At 40.5% G+C, this 18,067-nt stretch overlaps 1 protein-coding gene across 8 annotated transcripts in view; it reads right to left on the reverse strand.

Moving 5' to 3' along the window:
* Positions 1–3,419, reverse strand: part of kmt2cb (lysine (K)-specific methyltransferase 2Cb) — a 93,608-nt gene extending 90,189 nt beyond the window's left edge. For all 8 annotated transcript variants that reach the window (XM_086272724.1, XM_086272722.1, XM_086272723.1 and 5 more), the window contains exon 1: positions 2,664–3,419. The gene's annotated coding sequence lies outside the window, so the exon portion shown is untranslated. The remainder of the gene's footprint in view (positions 1–2,663) is intronic.
* Between the last annotated feature and the right edge of the window lie 14,648 nt (positions 3,420–18,067).

An 18,067-nucleotide genomic window follows, 5' to 3' on the forward strand; every position in this document is an offset into this window, starting at 1 on the left:
GTGATTGCTTTGGTCACAGCATTGAGTCTTTATTGCCCAGTGTGAATGTCACAGAGACGATGCCGCTCGTCATCTCCACTGCTTTATCAACCATTTGATAAAGTTTTGAAGGTTCTTGGGCTAAATGTTAAAAATAAAGTGTGTGTGTGTGTGTGTGTGTGTGTGTGTGTGTGTGTGTGTGTATATATATATATATATATATATATATATATATATATATATATATATATATATATATATATATATATATATATATATATATATATATATTTTTATACATGTGACCTTAAGTCCTTACAGTCCACATCCATCTTTCTTTAGTCACAAATGTGAGTGAAAAGCTGTCTTTTTTTTTTTTTTAATCCAGCACCACCAGTATTGTCTTTTGCATATGTTTTCATTAATGATCCTCTAAATGTGGAAATAATGACTGCAAGAAAGAAAACAAAGTGAAATACTTGTTAGTGAGCATTCACTTCAGCCAATTTGTCTCGGAGGTTAATGGATTAACTGTGACTGGTGGAAACACCGTAACTGAACCTGTACCAGGGAAATAAACTTGCCCAATATTCCTTTGACTACACGTCCACAGGTTATGTCGAATCTTGCACTGATTTACAAGCAGACAATCCCAAATCAGCAACATAGTTTTCCTTGTCATGCTGGCTCATGACAAAGCTGGTTATTTATATTATTTAAGTCCTTACTAAGACATCGCCACTGTCTTGGACTGCAGGTGACAACCACAGTTGTCCTTCTACTGCAGAAAACGACTGCAAACTGCAGCACTATTTTTAAAAGAACTGGCTCATTCATGTACCACTACACTGAGCTTACCGAGGCAGCAGAGCACAACAAAGACCATCATCTCCAGCTATAGTCCAAGATGCCGCAATTTTGAGTGCATCCGCAGGATGCGACTGATTTGAAGCAGTTGATTATATAATTCATTAAAATGAGCCTAGCTCTTCTCACTCAAAACTTGACTGAGCTCAAGCACTCAACTGTATACTGAAACCCCAGCTTATATCTAGGGTAAACCACATACCTGATAGTATCAACATCAAACACTTTTTGGTCATTGTTTTTTTTTTTTTTTAAATAAGCATCGCACAGACCGAAAATGTGCACATTTGTGACACATACTAAGTTATAAAAGCAAACTCATTCCAAACTGCAGAAGCACAGTGTTTTGCTCAGTGAAACATAAAATTGTGTCTTATCAATCCCCATTATGTGCAGTAACAGGTACTGCTCATCTGTATAATAATGTAAATGAGGATACATGCAGTTCCAGATTTAATATGTGTGTTTATAATAAATTGTGCCATGTTAAACCTTTTTTAATTCAGTGCCATCCATGCCTATTCATGTGCAGACAGTGTGGTCAGAAAATGGCTTAAATTATTAGTTAGGCTTTTTCAGTGACTCAGAAGAGGTCTCACTTTGACACACACCACCTTTCGCTGCTTGTCTGTGGCAATTCAACATCTTTCTATCAATTATATTGACTTCAACAGCCTTTAAGAAGTCGTCCAACACCAAAACTGAACACGAAATACAAACCCTTTATAAAACTGCACAAACGCCAAGTTAGGAATGTTACCCCTGAGATAAAACAAACAAACAAAAAAACAAACAAAACTGAAGACATTGTCTCTTTAAACACTGTAGGATCTGATATGATAAGAAGTCGTCGGATAAGGAGCATTTTTGTACAACAAGCAAACGCTCAAAGGTGATGAGGAGAACTTTACTTGGGGCATCTGAGGTTAAGATCCGGTGACTACAAGGCAGTCACGACCACCACGGGAGCAACCAAAAACATGCTAGCGTTAGCTTTTGTTGACCGAAGCTTGGGCACAAAGCAGCTGCATCCAGCTAACGACTGCTAGCTTGTTGTGCTCAACTCTGTCGCCTTTTCTTCGTCGACCACAGACAAAAGTAACGTTGATGTCGACTAAATTTAACAGAAATTGGAAAAAGAAACGAAGTCATTTATCGTAGTTAACAACCGAAGGAGGACTGGCTTTAGAGACAACTTTAAAAGAGAGGGCCACCTATAGCAAACAGGTTACCTATGGTTGCAGTTAGTTGTCCAACTCATACATGCGACTAACGCCTACGCCAAAACACTAAAAAAGGCTTCACCCCTTTGTTTCCCAGTGCTAGTGTTAAACATGTCCATGGCTCATAGAAAACTTGTCGAGAAACCTTAAAAACACTACCCCTCCTTATAGTCAGCTTCAAACCGGGTGCAAAGCAAAGGGGAGCCCAACACACACACAAAGGCTCGGTCTATTCAATGAAACGGAACTATTCTAGGGAACTACAATGATGCACAAAAAGTGAAAATGATAGGTTACACAACCACCCAGGTTCTGATTTTTTTCCCTTTTAGCTTCCAACTAACGTTAGCTGCGTGTATTTTCACTGAATAATGCAGTAAATGTGTTAATATTTGCTTATATAGCACCCACGAAATGTTCAATTGAATGTGCCGTTCCGTTGAATAGTCTGAGTCATGAAAGCCAAGGCGGCGACAAACCCCCAACATCAGACTGGAGAAGGATAAGGTTGGCTCAGCCTTACGTGAAAAGGTAAATTCCCAACAAACTCAGCTTACATTGAAGTAAAAAGACGAAGAGGCAAATATAGCTTACCTTCCAGCCCTATGAATAGAGAGTTATCCTCTTCATGTCCAAAATAAGGGGGATGAAACGTCGCACTTATCACCCAGCTAGCTAGCAAGCTAATGGAGCTAGCTAGCCTCTCTCCAATGAAGCAACACCGCAGTTCTCAAAAATGCACAACGCATATCATTATATTCCAGCGCTGCAATGTTATTCCCAACTTTGCCCATTTGATGGAGAAGCGGATGATGTAAATCCAACAGAAAACCGCTTCATTGGCGCACGCATCTGCGGGGATCACTTTCCTTTCTCCAATGACAGCTGTCGTCGCACGAGTTCGGCTTATATAGCTAGTTGGTGTTAGCCACCCAAGTCTACAGCCAATAATTTTACCATTAACGTGTAAACATAACCACCTCGAAATCCAAGCGGCTGCTAAAGTCAACGCTCCGTGGGCCAAACATTAAGTAGGAATCCTCGGGGGAAAGTGTAGCGACCCGCAAAGCAATAGGGAAAAAAAAGCTGGATGCCGACCGCTGGGGGTTGGCAACTGGTTCTATTTTCTTCAGCTGCGACAAGCTGCGGGACCAAGCGGCCAGTTTAGGAGAGACTCACAGTCATCCTGCCACGCAGTAACAACCGCCTCCAAAAGACATGTAAAAACAAACATTAGCTCGCCAAAAACAACATCTCGCCTGCCGCGCTGACCGAGCTGCAAAATGACTATGAAATAGCACAAAATTAAGTTGAAGATGACGCTTCGGGGTGCTCTGTAACGGTGGCCATATCTAATGATAAGTGGCACCGAAGCACAGCCCCCCTCTCCAAGCTCCTCAAAAACTAGATCCGCCTCCTCCTCCCCCTGAACAGCACAACTACGGTGCACAAATCTTTCAGAATCGACGGGGCTCGCCAAGAAAGGGATGTTTCGCGAGTGTGAAGCGTGTTTAAAAAGACCGTTGAGAAGACGCGATGAGAAATGACAGATAAACCATTTTACAATTTCTTCAAAATACTCTCTGACCCTGCGGAGGGATATAAGCATTTAGTAAATAAAATAATGGCTAGCGCGGGCCCGAAAAGATGGAGTCTGGATTTTTACCCAGTTGGAGTTGGAGCTGGTAAAAACCATTGGTGCTTGAGCTCATGCAAATCTTTGCCAGCTGTAGCTATACAGAATCCAACAGTCGGAAGGCTTCCTCGTAGCCGGGGGAAAATACACAAAAATGGATTAACTTTAATACGCCACGGAGCTCGTGGTTTAGGCTGGGTACGAATGTACCTCAGCTGCTCCCATACGACGGCGTCTCTACGCCTGCTTTACACCCCCCCTAAACACACACACGCCCAGTATACAGATTTAAGCGTTGCATTATGTGTTAGATAAAGGTACTCAACAAACCGACCGACCGACCGTACATTCAGGGGTTAACTTTCGGAAAAGCCCCCAGGGGTCGGCTTTCAGCGGCTGTACATAATATATAATAGAGGCAGAGAATGTTGTGTCTCTGGTTAGATTTTGCTTTCGATTTTAAGGCTCACTTAACTACAACTTAGGAGACTTTCTTCGAGTGAAGCCCCTCAGAAAATTAACTGGAAATAAACGCAGCCCTGTTCCTTTAAATGGTAAACCTTGGCACCTCCTTCCTAAACTGAGAGCTCCCCCTGCTGGCTAATCTAACGTGTTCATTATTATTAGTATTATTAGTATTGACAGCAATCATTTCGAAATAGTTCACATAAATCGCGCAGTAAAAAAAAATGGTTAAGTGGCAAATGAAAGCAAGCACTCGGAAAATCAGAGAAATATAATGACTGTAGAGGCTTTTGTGGTGTGTATAACGCAGATATGTGCAATTGTGTTTGCAGTAATTAACTCTTAACTCCACTGATCATCAGTGAGAGTATTTGCATGTTAGACAAGCCACCATCACTGGTATCAACAGACCAAATGAGGGAGTGTGCTTTGTAAGAATGGTTTTCGTCCTTAAAGTAGAATTACAGAGACAATGCAAAGCAGCACAGAAGCTGTTTTCCAGGGCTTCTCCTTTACATAATCACTCATTAGTTTGTTTACTCTCAATAGTGAGCTCTGGGCTACAGAGTCAGAAATCTAGAATAATTTGTCTAACAGCACAATAGAAGTTGTGTATTATAATACGTGTGTGTTATCACATATGCAAGAGACAGCTAAACAGGCAACCTAAAAGCATGGAACCTGATAATACTAACAATACATCAAGCAAATATAAACAAGAACGGGGGGACTAACCTGAACATCTACAATATAGGGAAAATACAAATGGGAGAGTAGATTTCACATGAATTTAAGACAGATGATAGGTTTGTAGTGGTCAATATATGGATATATGGACATTGTGAAGCACTGCCTTCAAGTACAGTCTTTATTTCCAAGCACTAAAATGATCACTCTGAAGGAGAAGCTAGTTTTAATGGTGTGATGCTTCATTTTTAAATGCACCATTGACTCATTTATAATAATGTTTTTGTCTGTTGAGACCATTGAGCAGGATGGACCTTTGGCTGCAGGACAGGGGGGAAAAAAGAAGCAGTTGCCAGTCACATGCTTTCCAGATGGTACTGCACAGTCTATCAAAATCTGATGGCACTCTTATTCATTATTCTAACAACTTTTACAGGATCCCCTGCACACTTGCTGTTTTTATCTCTCTCTTGATCTCCTCCATATATATTTGTTGACAATTTGAGTCAGAAATGTCAAATTTGCTTTAATCACTCATGTTGCCAGTCATTTTAAGTCTAGTTCTTGTGTAATTTTGCATACCTCATTTTTCTCTCCCTGTTCATTAACAACTACCCTTCAATTTCTGAGGCTTCAGTGAATAGTAGATGGATAAACTGCAGGATTAGATGCATCTCTCAGGTCCTTTGTCAGGTCTATGCTGGATTTGTTCTTGTTTCTTAACAATATGGATTTCAGATACTGTTTATCTGCTGCAGAGTTTGTTTGTTTGTTTGTTTTTAGGTCTGCCACTTCTTCTTCTGTCCTCCACTTGTTCTGTTTCCTCAAATTTTTTGAAGAACAAACTGCACACCATACAGACACATTCCAACCTTTTGGCAACTGGTCTTTGAGGATTTTGCTTAGATTCAACAAAAATAATAAACAAAAAATGTGTTTTTATGTCAGGCTGTTAGGAACAAAGTTTGGAAATATACAATTTATACCTGGCTCTTTGGAAAGTTTACATTAGTTCATCCCTTGAGTTAGATGCCTTTTTTTATACATGAACAATTCATAGGTGGGTACTAAGTGCTGTAACAAACAATAACATTCTTCTGGGCTGAAAGTGATTGAAAACATTGACTGACCTCAAGAAAATGTACAAAAAAGTTTTGTTCCTTGGAAGTAAAACAAAGAGATGATGGGTTTCTGATGAGTTTTTGCTTATACACATATATTTATTCAGGACTGGTGGGATGGTGTTAGTTCAGGGTTTATCTCCATCTTTCTGAGTGGAGTTTGAATATTCTCCCTGCGTTTTTGTGGGTTCTCACCAGGTAATCTGGCTTCCTCCCACAGTCCAAAACACGCAGTTAGGGGGATTAGGTTAATTGGTAATTCTAAAGTGCTCATAGATGTCTGTCTCTTTGTGTAAGCGCTGTGATAAATTCGCAACCTATCAACAGGTTCTCACTCCCTAAGCATAATATTTTACGCTAGGTGACAAATCGTCAACATTTTATGCTTCCGGGTACCCAACACGTTCCTAAATAACGAGATCGGGAAAATGAGAGAACATGAGAACCGTTTGGACTCAATCTACACATGTTCGTTCATTTTCTTAAAATCGCTTTGGAAAACACTATTTTACGTCATTTCAGTGCTGGTTAAGGTTAGGAATAGGGTTATGAATAGGTTATGGTTAGGGTTAAGGATAAGGTTAGGTTTAGGGCTGGAATACATGGCTGGAACGTGTATTACCGCGGGACCGTCATTCCACTGGAAATCATCCATAACCCGGGGCGCACCATAAGAACACGGAAGGTCACCTTTCGCTTTCCTCAGGAATGCCGCGGGACGTGACAACGCCCCGGGAATGAGAACCTATACCAGGTGTACCCTGCCTCTGTGGAAGCTGGGACAGGCTCCAGTCCCCCTCCGACCCTGAATTGGATAAATGGAAGAAAATGGACTGATGGAAGTGTAGGATTTCAGCTTTAATTCGTAGGGTTTAGCAAACATTTTGCATTAACTGGTTAGGAATCAGAGCCGTATTTATATGTAGTCCTTCATTTTCAAAAGGCTCAAATGTAATTAGACAAACTAATATAGTTTTAACTGTATGAAAAAAAATTATTCAATAAGTGCCTGAGGTCCAGAACCCATGAAAATCCCCAAATGTTGTGTTTCCTCTCTTGAGATGCAAGGTCTTTCCTGTAGCTGCTTTCAGTTGCTGTTTAACCCTTGTGTGGTGTTCGTATTTTTGTTACTCAGCCAGTGTTCATGGGTCTGGTGGACCCGCTAGAGTTTTGGCTTTCCAAATTAACACTATCAAACAATTTTATGTTAAATTACTCAACAGATGTTTACTTCATCCCAATTACAAGACATATGAACAGCAAACATGGTTAATTTTTTCCCTTTACCTTTGTTAGATCACATTTATGAATTAATGTGCTTCTCGTTTTTCTTTTATATAAAATGTTATAAATAAATCAGTTATAATCAAGTGGAGTGAGTGGAAAGACACAACACATTTACACGTGAAAAAATAATTAATTGTTTGATTTTTCTTTTGAAGAAAAATGAACACGGGTCTCACAGACCTGAACACCATACAAGGGTTAATTGTGAGTCTTTCTGACTTTAGTTTTGTCTTAAGTGACTGAGAAGCTGTTCTATTGGGTTGAGATCAGGTGACTCACTTGGCCATTGAAGAATATCATATTTCTTTGCCTCAAGAAACTTTTGGGTTTCTTTTGCAGCATTCTTTGAGTGATTATTATTATTTGCACTGTGAAGCATTGTCCGCTCTTTTCCAGCATTTGGCTGAGTCTGAGCAGTGAGTATAGCCCTGTACATTTCACATTTCATCCTTCACAATTTAACCTGCAGTCCCATCATCAATAAACACTAGCGACCTGGCTCCACTAGCAGCCATACATGCCTATGCCTTAACATTTCCCCCAACATGTTTGACAGATGAGACACAAACAGGCTACACTTTAAATCCTTTGAACTTTTCCTTTACTTCTCCGTAATTACTGGGTACTACATAATCTTAGTTTCATCTGTTCAAAGAATTTGTAAAAAATTTTTTTTCCAGAACTGGACATGTGTTGCTGAGATAGCTTAACTTGATGTATATTGGACCAGGTTTTGTGAAGTCAAATTTCTGGTCAGCAGTATTTCCTGACAGCACGTAAGGATGAGACACGACACTCATTGGTATCGCTTTCTAAAATGTGACCTTTGTGTGGGTGCACGTTCACACCGTTAACCACCCATTGACCTAATTACCTTGAAAACACAAAGCTCCTGTTTAGCATTGCATCACTGATACTCCTGTTGGCCTAATTCCTACGTTTACAAACCCAGCACTGACTGATCCACAGAGACTCAAGACTGTAATTACTAGAGCGACTCTGTACTTAATACTGATTTAGTATGTTTTAGTATGCAATGAAAGCAATAATAACAGTAACATCATGTTTTATACTGGAAGTGAATTTCAATTTAAAGAGATCACGCAGCTTTTGTCAAAAATCATCCCTCTGGCCAGCATATAGCTTGACTCATCATGCCACTAAAAGTACATGCATTTGTAGTGTGACAAACACTGGCTATGTTTCAATGTAATAGTGTGCCAGCAGCACCCCCCCCCCCCCCCACCCCCCACCCCCACCCCAAACCACTGATTTTTTCATTTACACCTGTGGTTATTTCTGCCACGTGTCAAAAAAAATCCCTGATGTAATAAACAAGAAACCCTTTCAACTCTTTCATGTCAAATAAAACACAAAAACCTCTTTAATATTTGTTGCTCTACACACACTAGCCACTTACACAGTGAAGAATCCTGCTTTACCACCATATGAGATATATAAACTATTCTTTAAGATTTAACAAGCATGTAATTTAATTTGCAAAGCTTAGACATGGTGGAAATGTTCCAAAAAGCTCATTAGTGTGGGATAAAGAAGTATTTTGGCATGTTACAGACAGAGGGCAGCATGGCTCTACTGTTTCATACAACACTGGAAATAGTAACAGGATCAAATTGCCTACTATAATTCAACATGAAAAATGCACCCTGTCTGTTTTATTTCTCTACCAATACAACATATTTTATATTTTCTTCAATTTTTTGCTATTGTTTATCTATTTATTTTATGGTGTTTAATGAAAAGCATCCTGTCCATTAATGTAAAGCAATATTAATGACAAGAGATAATTAGATGTGCTCTAAGACAAACATTTGTGTGCCATCTTCACAAAGTTTTGCTTCTCTTCAGGTAACCGATGGCCAGGTGAACCGTTCAAACTCAGTTTGTCTTCATGCACATTTCCTCATGTCGAGTGTACATTTATGGTGTAGGTATATATAATTATTAGCAGATAAATGTGCTTTAATACAATAAGTCTCATCAGTAAAACAAAGCATAATGTCATGGCGAATGGATAAATGCTCAAGGAGCTCTTTTCTGGTTGTTGAGCTTAATTGGTGCCCCTTGGCTATCAGCATTAAAAACTAATTTTCAAGAGAATACTGTGACTGCAAGATAGAATAGGCTTTTTTTAGGCTATTCAGCCATCACATTGCTAGCCTTGCGAGTCATCATTTGGGTATAAAGTGTTGCAGTGGATTTTTTTTATGTTGTTCCTGCAAAATAATTGCCTGTTCATGTCGGCTGCTGTTTTCAATTTACATGCTATACGTGCAATTTACAGACCATTGCATGCAAACTGTTATGTGTCATGAGCTACTATGGGCAACCCGTATGTATCTAAAAGACACCGTTGCTGAGAAATATAATCGACATAGACTCAGCAATATATTTAAAAAACAAACAGGCCAACATTATCTGCGAAAATGTTTAAAAAGAAGCAGATCGTTATTTTTGCTGCTGCAACTAGAAAAAAAAAAACCTGCTGATAATATCAGTATTTCAGATAACAACCATCCTGCTTTTCAGTTTTACCGTGTATTTCTTTTAGGAGTCTTTTAGAAACAAAGCACCAGTGCTGCCTGAGGTAGAGGAGGAGGCAGCTGCAGAGTAAAAGGACAGACAGCTACCAGGTGAGCAGATGGATCATATTAATATAATAGAAGAGAGAAGAAACATGAAACCAAATGCTGGCTGAGCTCTTTCTCTGCAGAAGAACGGCGATTGTTGAATCAAACCCACAATAGTTCACTGCACAGCTAGATAATAATTTCCTATAGCTGCACGCAGAACACATTTCAAAACCATAGTATGTAGTGAAAAAAATTAGACTCAGCGTGAGTGGCGAAAACCACAAAGAGTACACATGCTTCAGTTAGATCTGGATAGGGAATCTGTTTTAATCTTTTATTTCAAAGAAATAAAATGTTTAAATATTTCACAGACAAATTTGCATCATAATTTCCTCTGATAACTTGGTGCTGAAGCCCAGTGTGGAAGAACTTCTACCTTACAAGAAAGAAGGCTTTCATTACAGTCTAATTAAAGAACAAAGAAGTCCACTTTTAAGAAGTTATAGAAAGAATTTGTTTGACTTGATACATTAAACAGACAGAATTGGCAATGCAGATATGAGAGAGAGCGGGAAAGAATTAATCTATCTCTTCTTGTAGACATATCTCAGACATCAAGTCTTTGGTCTTGACAAGCTTTGAATAAAGTGGAAAGAAGTGCGAAAGAAAAGTTTTAGGTCTCAGTGATATTAGAAAGTGCACTCAGTGTGCTTAGATGCTTGGTTCAGACACTGAAAAACTGCAAAAGAAGTCAGAATGAATCTATTAATTCATCACTGATTGATGAGGGGACATTTCGTGAACTGAAATATTAAACCTTCATGTCAGTGGTGGCAAGACAGCTCTAAAAACCAGCCTCGCACCACATCTGCGTTCTCTGATTTTGCACGACTTTCAATCATAAGGTCAGGTTGACCTTTTTTAGTCCTTTTGAACCATGAGGGAAATTGATTGCACCGGTGAATTATATGCGAACTGATAAAATATGGGAAAATTAATCCCTGCTTTGCAGAAAAAAATTAAATTGAGGCAGAGGGGATTTGCTATTCTTCTGACTTTTGCAAACGCTTTAATGTATAAAGTCTTCTGAGTGCAGTCCCTACTTGATGAACAATTCTATTGCCCATGGCTGGAGGAGCTAATTAGAATCTATTTATAATCATAGGGGAATATATCCAAAGAGCTAAGAGAGAGAGAAAGGATAGAGAAAGAAAGAAGGGGCTAAAGGGGGGGATGGTGTGCCATGAAATCAGTCTGCGTGCTCTGATATCTGAAACTCAGATATTCGCATCCAAGGAGCCAGACAAAACCAAATTAGCAGGTCTTCGCAGACAAGACAGAGTTTGCCTTTTTCTTCTTGTAGGAGTGGAAAGCCAGTTTACGGGACATACTTCAGTAACACAAGTGCACAAGTAGAAGATGAAGAGAAGTCATTTGATCCTTTTAAAGTTTCAAGTTTTGGAACTTTTCGCAAAAGCTTTCAGTAGTCTTATGCAAAAGTCTCATGGGGGAATATAAAGCAGAAGATCAGGACATGAGGACAAGGGGAAGAGAGCAAAGAAGCGAGCTGCATTGGAAATATGATTAAACTATCACAGCTTTTTATTTAATAAAATAGTGTTGAACTGTTTGCATATTAAATAAAAATTCATTTGTTCTCCGCTTTCCTTCACTTTACAGCGGTGTCATCAAAGATCCCACCGCTCTCTGCTTCACTGCTTTCTGCAGAAATGTGTCTCTGCTGTCAGTGCTCTGCAGCCAGACACTGATTTTATGCAACAAAAAAAACACAAGAGCAGCGGGAACTCAGTGAATTCAATGTGGACTACCCAGCATCCACTTACACAAAGCCATTAACAGTCTGACCAGACTGGTGAAATGCTAAAGCATCACATGCACATGGACAAAGTAGGAAACGCACGTGGACAGACAAGTCAATATAATGGGTTTTCATTCCTATTATATGAGTTGTATAAGTCACCTTAGTTTAGATGACAGTGACCTCTTTCAGAGTCAGTAAACCTCTGGTGTCCAGCTACCCACTGAACATGTTTAACAGCAACATAATTGTATTCATTTATCGCATGTTAGGGTCACTAGAAAACCAAAAGAAAGTACAAATGTTGAGCTGCAGACCTTAAAACATTTTAAGAGTATTTTGGAATTATTGGTGTTTGCACAGATTTGCACAAACTCTTAAAAACTGCACAAACGTTTTTTTTTTAAATAAAATTACTTCACATTTTTGTGTCTATGTAAATGGTGAAACAGTACTTACAAATATGCACCCTTCAGTAGGTACTAGTACCAGGTTGGACCTGCTTTTGTCTTCAGATTTGCCTTAGTTCTTTATGGGACAGATTCACCAAGGTGCTGGTAATATTCCTCAGCGATATTGGTCCATATTGATATGATAAGGGTTAAGAACAATCAAACAGGTATAACTAATGAAATGGGTGGCTTTTTGATGTAATCCTCTTTGCTGTGGGCTCCTGGCGGCTTTATAATTTGTTCTACTAAACAAATTGACGGGTCACCCTTTTAGACTGTTTATGTCAAGTAAAGACTGCAGTGCATAAAGGCACTTCAGAAGCGGTGAGCCAAAATGCACCTACTTGAGAAGGTCTATTTAAAGGCAAAAAAACAAAAAATAGTATGAACTGAAATAGCACTGATCCACAAACAATGTCCCGATTTGCTCCAGAAATCATTCATTGATGTCACAGCATGAAAACAGTTGACCTGCAATAAAAACAACAATTTATCTGGTAGAAAATTGTGTTTCACTCTGTTTTACAGCATCTCCAGGTTGTCATCTTCTCTCTTCCCTGCTCAAACTGTCCCTAAGTCCCGCTGCGGAGAGACTTTGCCCCTCTCCACTTTTTTTTTTTAATAATAGTAAAAGAAAAAAAAATCAGCAAAGCGCAGTGAGCTCCCTCACAGGCACACCCAAGAGGCCCTATTAAAGCCAAGGTCAAATCCCACTCTGCTCTACACTTCATACTAGTATCCACTCTAAGAGTTTTCTAATATCCTGGATTCTCTGGTCCAGTCTAACTCTCCAGAGACACAGAGAGCACTGTACAATAATCCTGGTGGTGCAGGAAGGTGAGATGCTTCTCTGCTTTTGCTCTGAGCACTCTGAAGAAAGGAGAACAAAAGTCAGACATTAATCCACTTCACCGTAAATCATTAGAAGTGTTATATTTTTCCTCTTCTTAAATAGTTGTTTGTGGTAGAATGTTGTTGCATAGTCATTCTTTTTATCATGAAAATGTGTCACCTGTAAAAACCTTTTGTTTTGCATTATCTCTTTTATATATATCACAGTTTTTGGTCATGTGGTTCATAGGGTGGCCTCTTGTATCCATAAATCCGTTATCTGACTCGAATAATGCTTTATGGAATTTCTCAAGCATGCTGCAGCAATATAGAGGAGATGAATTTATGCTGCAAGTTGCCTTATAATCCTGGGAGAAAAGGTAGTGAGCCGTGAGACACCAGAACTGATGCTATGTCCTCCAGCCATATTGGGTAGTGAGGTGAATGTGACAGAAAAGATTGAGGTGGTCTTAGCCCTGAGATACCAAGCCCATCGACAGTGCAAAGCTATCAGTCACTCAGGGTAGAGCAGGGTGAGGGTGGAGAGTGTTCAGCCACTGCAGGCACTGTTATTCAATAAAATATGTCTTTGAAGTCTACTCATTATGCTCAGTATTGTAGTATTAGTCATCAAAAACATTACAATAAACAGTATCACAAATTATTCCCAGGAGCAACGGTGTCATACCAATTCAACTCAGTTTTATATTTATTTATTTATTTTTGGAAGGGGTTGCTTTATTGCAACCACTAACACTTAAAGGAGCATTTTCACATTTTGATTAATATGCCTATACACTTTCATGTTAAAATTTCAATAAGAAGGACAAATGTTTCCTGTAAGTGTTTAAAGAAAACTCCAGTGGAAATGATCAAGAAGTTATCTTTGTAGGCTGATATGACATTGCTTTGATATGTCAGAGTTATAATGGTGGCATCTTTCACAGATTGGACAGCCATAGTTATGGACTCACATTCATCTATCCATATTCTGCCACTTACCCAGGTCGAGGTCATGGGGGAATTAGTTTAAGTAGAAATGCCCACACATCCTTCTTTTTTTTTTTTTTGTGTCCCGTTTGGATCTTTAGCCATCAGAATTGTTGTCTTAAGGCCAAGAAAGATGCCAAGCGGATTTATTTTACCAAGTGGATCATCATGGCCTTGCCATATTGGTCCATTTGATTGACCTTTATTATAATTATGAATTTATTTTATTTTCAGTTGCTACAAACGGGACAGACATGACTGGGGGATAGGACAGGGAGAAAGAATGAAAGAAAGAGAGGGAGAGAAAGAAAACCAAAGGGGAGAAGAGACGGTGAGAAGGGGGGGAAGAAAGAAAAAAACAAACAAACAAAAAAACAAAACACCTGGGTCACCTGTATGGAGAAAAAAAACAGAAGAGAAAGCAAACAACAAAGAGCAACATAATAAGAAAAACAGCACCATCACAATAAACTAGCTAGCAGTAGATATCAGTAGATACTAAATAATAAACGATATTGTGCAGCACGCAAGATAGACAGCGCACAATGTGCTTTGAGGCAGCAGCCAAGAAAGCTGTAGTCCGCATCTGTGAATACCCGTGTGGATCAGCATGCTTGCATTCCAAAGGTTTCTCCATGTAACGATCTGCTAGGGAGTGTGGGGGGCCACAGCCCCGTCCTCCAGGGTATGAAGCAGGTATGGAGGAGATCAAAACTCCAGACATCCAGAGGCCCCCAGAACACAAGAGACCAAGGAAGACCAACAGAGGGGCAGCCGCGCCACTGTCCCAGTAAGAGCTGAGGAGAGTCCCAGATGAGGGCTCACTCAGCAGCTGCGGAGCAGAAGCCAGGGGGAGTTGCAGTGACGCGCCCGTGAGCTCCGCCGGCAGCCAGCCGTGCCTGAGTGACCGAGCCCCAGGCCGAGAGGCCGGGGGCACCCCACCTCCGAAGTGGCCCGAGCGAACCCCAGGCTCCAGGCCCCGATAAGCGGCCGCCAAGGAGTGAGCCGGTGTGTACCCGGACGCCCACCCCCAGACACAAAGAACCACCAACGCACCGACACCTGAGGGAGTCCGCCACTGGCAGGGGAAGTGGTGGTGGGTGGAGATAGGCCTCCAAACCTTGGAGGGCCTGAGATGTCCCCAGACAGGTGGCGTCTTATACCCAACCTGACATATAGACACAGACATACAGGCACACACAGACACAAACATCCATTCCCACCCTCATGCTCTCATATGCACTTACTCCACACTCAACCAACGTGGAGACAGACATAAAGAGACGCTGTACACACGATCACACTCCCCAAGCGTACTCTACGAACCGGGTCTAGGTACCCTTGACCCTGGAGGGGGGAACTGCACCCAGACCCAGGTGGTGTTACCCTTTTCCCTGCGGTGGGGGGAGGCAGACCGCCCCGACTCTGCAGCAGCAGGGAGGCCCCACACTCCAGACCGCAGTCAGACGGCCAACTCCTCCTAGCCCCCCCGCTCCAGCAGGCCGCAGAGAATGGGGGTGAGAGAAGACTCCAAACCTCCCTCCACCCGCTCATTGTAGTGTTGATGCATGTGTGTTCTAAGGTGCAATTAAAACCCAGGAAGCCATGGAGCTACCTGCCAGACAGCAGCAGGCAAGCACATAGTCCCTCCTGCTAGCCCTCAATGTCTACGTGCATTTAAAATTGAGAGGTGGGCAACGACGCCAGGGGTGAGGTGTACACCCTGATGGTACTTTGGACTCCGTGTATCGTGCCCACCCCCAAGATCCTATATGTATGTGTAATGAGAGTGTGAGTAATGTGAATGTCTAAGTTGTGGGATAAAATTGAGGCAGAGGCAGCCAGAAGGGGACAGAGGGGGGGGGGGGGGGGGGGGTAGCCTCCTCTGCACCCTGGTGACATACCCCTACTCCAAGGCCCTGCATGTGTGGGTGGTTGTGGTGGAGCGGGCCATAGTTATGGACTCACATTCATCTATCCATATTCTGCCACTTACCCAGGTCGAGGTCATGGGGGAATTAGTTTAAGTAGAAATGCCCAGACATCCTTCTTGACATCCACCTCCTCCAGCTCTTCTGATGTGACTCGGAGGTGTTCCCTAGCCAACCGAGCACCATGATCTCTCCGGTGTGTTCTTGGCCTACAACCAGGGTCTCCTCCCAGCTGAACCTTCCCCCAAGCACCTCATCTCTAAAGATCCATAGTGATGGATTTCAACACTTGGATTTGGAAGAGCTTGGAGCTTCAATTTTCTTTTTTTTTTTACATTTACACAGATTATAGTACTTTTATGTATTTGACTATGATTTCCACCGCTGAAGCACTGACAGATCACAATTGCTCATATATTTCACACGCTTATTATTGGTTTTTTATTTTATTTTATTTATTTATTTAGTTTAAATATTAAACTTTAGGACCAAACTTCATCATTTTCAGACCCTTTTTTGTAGTTTATTTAAAGTTTTGAGGAACATCAAGGTCAGTCAAACCTTTCTGTAATGTATTTCCCCATTGTGACAACCACCTGGGACATTTTAATAAATACTCAAACACATCAAAGGAAACTGGATATGTCTGTGTCTAATGTCTATTTCCCAGAATAATACGAGTCCAGATTCATTGAGCATTCATTGCAGCAATGCTCGTCAATGCTTTTGGAACAAGTCTGTAGCATTAGAGCACACTTGTTCCATTGTCAATCCATCCTTCACTGTGCTATGTATATATATATATATATATATATATATATATATATATATATATATATATATATATATATATATATATATCATATTTCTCCTCAGAAATATGATTCCTGGTAATAAGTCTGTGCTGAAGTGAGAAATCTGTCACGGTTTGCTGCAGATGTGTTGCTGAATGCAGGACAGGAAATGTAGCTGCTCATATTTTGTGTAATCAAGCTGTCATGTAGTTTGTTTACACCAGAATGACCGATGATGAAGTGTGGGTGGTGTTTGGGAAAGGTTTCTTCTCATTACTGTCACAGACTGAGCACAGTTTCAGAAATAATATAAGAACGTTTAATAACTGTGATATTAAGGTGATGCAGAGAAAAAAAAACTGTCCTGAGTTTCTGTGCTTAATTGAGTAATTATGATCGTGTATGCTTCTTGAATTTTAATGAAAAGTTAACATAATTAAATTCAACTGTGTTGTGTAGCAAAAACTGAAGAAATGCATCTGTTTGGCATTTTTGCAGGGAGAATGTGAAATCCAACAGGAGGATCTCAGCGGCCATCCATCTGCCTGCTCAGGATCCAAATAAGCACTCACTGGGTAAAAGCCCTGACCTGGGCAAGTTGCCAGTCTACCACAGGGCAAAAATGCCCTTTAAAGAGCCAGGCAAAAGCTGTCCCTTTTAGTAGTCAACCAAATCTCCATTGAGAGCTTGTACCACAGTTTCTTAGCCTTTAAAAGATCACCTTTGGTTTCCCCTCAGGATTTGGTAAGCACAGTTTATTTTGTTTCCATTAAAAGTAAGAAACAAAATAATTCTGTAAATTCTCGCACTGGATTATAAGAGCCCAGTAAAATATCACAACTCAGCAGAGCGTGCATTACTGTTTGTTGGCAGTAACACTGTTCATATTGGATAAATAAAACCAGCAATAATATGATTCAACTGCAGTGCAAAATCCTGTATTTATTAGAAGAGATTTGCAAAAACCACCATGTCTTCCATGTCAGGAATGGACAAAAGCCATGTATGGCAATCAGAGACAGTCCATTTATATTAAAGAGAAACAGAAAGTGAAGAATTAAGTGGAGCCTTACTGCTTCCATTGGAGTTAAGAGGGCATGTAGAAGTTAGATGCTGCTAATGAAATGCACTTAACTGATCATCAGCAAGTGTGAGCGACTTTTGTCAGTCTGCTGCTCTGAAGCATTCAGGTGTCTGTTAACACAGCAGCAAAGATTTTAGCAGTGATCTTAGAAAAAACAATTGCTTCTGCCAATCAATCTGCGAAGGGTTATAAGGCCATTTCCAATTTGAAGTCCATCATTCTACAGAGAGAAAGTTTATTTACAACTGGAAAACATTCAAGACAGTTGCCAGTCTTCCCAAGAGTGGGTGTCCCAGAAAATTCACCC

The sequence above is a fragment of the Aulonocara sp. 'chitande type north' Nkhata Bay genome, linkage group LG18 (assembly GCF_057382095.1).
Source record: "Aulonocara sp. 'chitande type north' Nkhata Bay isolate Kocher_YH1m ecotype deep benthic linkage group LG18, A_spYH_male_GT1.1, whole genome shotgun sequence".
In the NCBI taxonomy this organism is placed as follows: domain Eukaryota; kingdom Metazoa; phylum Chordata; class Actinopteri; order Cichliformes; family Cichlidae; genus Aulonocara; species Aulonocara sp. 'chitande type north' Nkhata Bay.